This window comes from Belonocnema kinseyi, chromosome 10 (genome assembly GCF_010883055.1).
Source record: "Belonocnema kinseyi isolate 2016_QV_RU_SX_M_011 chromosome 10, B_treatae_v1, whole genome shotgun sequence".
NCBI classification, from domain to species: Eukaryota; Metazoa; Arthropoda; class Insecta; order Hymenoptera; family Cynipidae; genus Belonocnema; species Belonocnema kinseyi.
This window is the reverse complement of record NC_046666.1, coordinates 115,200,136-115,204,840: the sequence shown is the minus strand read 5'-3', so window position 1 is coordinate 115,204,840 and position 4,705 is coordinate 115,200,136.

Genomic DNA, 4,705 nt, shown 5'->3' with positions numbered 1-4,705 from the left:
TTTAACTAATCGTTTAAGTATCCTGTTTTCGCGTCTATAATCATTTCTACGTCTATTTCTTTCCTCATTGCTAAGACCTGCGATGTTCAAAGTTCTCTTGTATGCTGCTCTCTTTGCTTTTTGGGCAGCCTGAATTTCATCATTCCACCACGCATCAGCAGACATTCTTTCTACAACTGCAGTACCACACACTTCGATCGTACATCTAACAAGGTTATCCCGTAACATTGTCCAAGCGCCCTCTATATCTTTGCTTTTTATACTGTCCTCCCATGTTGCCCTGTCTATGCTTTCGATTATCTTATTTTGGAAATCTATTCGCAAATCCGGTTTCTGTAGGTTCTCAATTTTGATTCGCGTTTGTTTTGCTTTCTTGGTTGTCTTTTTTCTCTATCCCTGGCCCAAGTTAATTTTGGAGATCAGAAGGTAATGATCAGTATTGAATTCAGAACCCCTCATGACCCTTGTATCTTTCACCAGCTCTCTTAGTCTTTCATCAGCAACAACAAAGTCAATTATACTGCGGCTATTTCCTTTATACCAGGTGTACATGTGGATCATTTTATGCCTAAACCAAGTATTTGTAATAAACAGACCCCTTTCTAAGCATAGACCAACTAATTTATTTCCGTTATAGTTTGTTGTTGGATCCCCAAAATTACCTAACACTCTTTCTGTATCCTGATTTTGGATGCCTACCCAACCGTTCATGTTTCCTAGCAGAATTATTCTTTCCTCGTGTTCGCAAATGTTTATTGTGTCATTTAAAGTGTCCCAGAAAGCGTCTTTTAGTTCTCTAGGATCACTATCAACCGGCGCGTAGCATTCTATGATAAATAGTCTTCTAATTCCTACTTTCTTTCTAGCCCACAGCAGTCTGGGAGACATAAAACCATGGTTTCCGAGATGCTGCTTTGCTCTTTCACTCAAAATCAGACCTACTCCTTGTTTACCATCTGATTCACAGTCTACTCCTGGCCATATTTCAAATCCGCCTTTCAACACGCCGTTTTTTATGTCTTTGGTTTCGCATCCCTTTTTCTTTGTTTCAGACAAAATAAAATGTCCAGTTTCTTCACGTCCATAGTTTCACGCAATTCTTTTACCTTGAGATCATTTATTCCCCTAGCATTCCAAACACCCAGTCTCCATTCGTCGCCTGAAACATGACCTTTAGATTTTTCGTGTGCATGCCTTTTGTCATTAAAAGTTCCAGTCCTTTCCGAGGCTATTTTGTAGTTTGTATCATTCATTGTTTAGATTATACGCCCAACTAACACATTTATGCAATAAATTTATTTTCTGACTCGAATTCATGTCCAAGTTAAGTATCACATCGTCATATGGTGGAGATTGTAATTCTAACGTCAGTCTCACCAAAAACTTCAGTTAATAAGGGAGGGTTGGTAGAGGGGGGGTGATAGAACAGTAACCGAGAGAGTCGTCTTGGGTTTGTGTTTTTGTTTTCATGCTGAGAAGGTACCAGCCTTCAGCAGCGTTGTGATATATGGAAGTTAGTATCCGGCCGTCCGAGTGTTTCAGCAGCCTCCTCCGCTGCTTTTTACAGAAACGCTCCTTTGCCCACTTCTTCGTTATTCCTGGCCATTTTAAGAAGAGGGTCTCTTCTATTTGCAACTCTATGTGCTGTACCCAGAATAATCCTGTTGTGAAGACATTCAAGACTCAATATTCCGCGACCACCTTGACGGCGTGAGATGTACAGTCGCGGAACGGAAGACTTAAGGTGCATGCTTTTGTACATGTGCATAACTTTTCTTGTCCCGATATCAAGGGATCTGAGCTTGTTCTTCGTCCATGGAATCACTCCAAATGAATAGAGTATTACCGGGACGGTAGTACTTCAGGGATTCAGGGATGCTATTAAGTTTTCCTCGCTTCAAATGAACCTTGGCGCATTTGTCTAACCCAAATTCCATTTCAAATTCCTTAGTATATCGTTCGACAATCCCTAGAGAAAGATGTAGTTGCTCTTTGTTTTTAGCATAGATCTTAATATCGTCCATGTAAAATACATGAGTGACCTGGTACTTTCGATCTGCAGGTTTACCGCACAAGTACCCGTCGGAATGGCGAAGTGCTAGAGATAGTGGCAATAATGTAAGGCAAAAAAGGAGTGGGCTCATGGTGTCGCCCTGAAAGATACTTCTCTGAAAGGTGACCTTGTTAGTTGTCACGCGATTTTTTCCAGATGAGATAGTAAATCTGGTTTTCCAAAGCGGCATCAATCTCTCTATGCACCTAACTATTTGCGTATGAACCTTTAAGATTTCCAAAAGACAGATGATATGTCTATGGGAGGTCAAATCGAAAGCTTTCCGATAATCAATCCAGGCCATCGATAGGTCACGCTGGTAGAATGCTGCATCTTGACAGACACATCTATCGATGAGCAGGTTCTCCCGACATCCGGCTACGCCTTTCTTTGAGCCTCGTTGTTCATACATTTCTTGCCACACAGGTTCAATTGCCCGAACAATCCTATCATTTAGGATAGCTGTGAATATCTTATAAAGTGTGTTTGACAAGTTATTGGCCTGTAATTCTTCGGGTCAGTTAAGTTGCCTATTTTTGGCAGGAGTATTGTGCGCCCTTCCACCAACCAATCCGGAATGGGCTCTCCCGACTTCAAATATGAGGTGAAAATACGAGCCAAATGCTGATAAGTTGAAGAAAACTTATCAGTATTTGGCCCGGATTAAGAAAACACAAGAGAAAAACTTTCGTGAACTTCTCCTCGATAAGAGGATGCACGGTATCTTCCACAGAAATGTGAAGGATCAGTCAATTTCTTGTGAGCTAACGTTTGCTTTCCTTAAATCGTCCGGATTGAAGTCTGGTACGGAGGGTTTCATTTTTGCATGCCAAGGCGGTGTCATTTCCACCTTAACATATCGTCGCCACATTTTGAGCTAAGACGTTCCCGATGATAGCTGCAGGGCGTGCCATGCACACCCCGAGCATTTAGCTCACATACTATCTAGTTGTCCAACTCACGCGAGAACGACCTACATTCAAAGGCACAATGCGGCACTAAGAGTGCTTTATTACCACCTCTGTCACTCCTTCGGCATTAACCTTAATATCGCTCCTCTAAATGCTCCTAAGGAAATTGAGTCAATTGTCGAGAATGTGAAGTGCCGCATATTCTGGAACTTTATATTCTCGACAATTGCTTCTGTTGCTCACTCGAGCCCTGACATGGTTCTTCTTGACTTCGAGAAGCGAACCATGTTCGTTATCGAATTTTCGGCACCAGCTGACAAAAACATCATAACCAAGGAGAATGAAAAGATCGAGACCTTATAAGGGAGTGGCAACGATTGTATCCGGAATATTCTGTTAAACTGATCGTCCTTATCATCAGCGCTCTTGAAGGTGTCAAGCTTTCACTTGCTAATGGCCTAAAAAGCATCCCTGCGTGACAACAATATGCTAGAACACTTGCGGGAAAAATGCAGAAGGCGGTTGTCCTTTGGTCGCTCCGTGTTCTTAGGGTGCACGAGACTTTTGCTGTATCGTCGTATTGATTCCTCTACAGACTGTAACTATCTATCTCACGGTCGTGAGACGTGGTTGTGGCTGAAATTTTACCGCGATTTCGCTGGGAGCAGGTGCAATTTTCCAGATATATAAAATCAATAAATAAAATAAATAAAATCAATATATAAAATGTAAATCAAGAAAAAAATAAAAACCAAAAAAAGACAAATTTTCAAGAAATATTTAAATCTGAATCAAAGCCAAAAACAGGTATTTTCGATAAAACAGTTGATTTTTAAAAAAATAGATAAATTTTCAATTGAAAAGAAAATGTCAACCAACTAAGCCAGATTAATTTTCAACCAAACATTTGCATTTTTAATCAAAAGAATTGATTTTCTACCGGAAAAAAAGTTTATTTTATTTATCTTTGAATTTACAATAAAAAGAGAATCCCCCCCCCCCCCTGTTAAAAATCTCAGCGTTATTTTTAGTTTGTAGGTTTAAAGTTTCTTTTTTTTATCGTAAAATTATAATGAATTGCTATGAATTACTTATCTTTAAGTACGTTTCCGGATTTCCTAGTGCACTCATAAAATACATATAATTTATTTATTATTCCATTAAATTGTTATAAACAAATTTCAAAAATAAATTGACAAATAGTCTTATTATTGATAATATTTTTGCTTTGCTGAAAGTGCTTCACATTAATGTAGGAATGACATTTAATAACATAAATAATTAAAAATTTTATAATAACTATTGTTATAAACAACTCTTGTGGCAAAGTATTAGAATTTGAGATTTTTTAAATTATAATTTCCTTCAATCGCAGGTACTACTTCAGGTATCCATTAAAATAATAAATATTTAATAATATTTAATAAAATATAACAATTTAAATTTTCGTAAACAAATTAGATAAAAAAATTCAGAATTTTCATCGTTTCACATAGAAATTTTTTTTCGCACTGGAAATGTTTTAAGCTTTTAGACGAAGGACTGCTAGTCACACAATTTTTTTAATAAGTTAACAATAACCATTGTTATAAATAATTCTTGTGACAAATTATTTAAATGTAATGTTTTATCAAAAAATTTATTTTCTTTAATCGCTACAATGGCTACGGATATTCCTAAAAAATGTATCTTTGATAATATTTAGTAGAATATAACAACTTACATGTTTATTACCAATTTA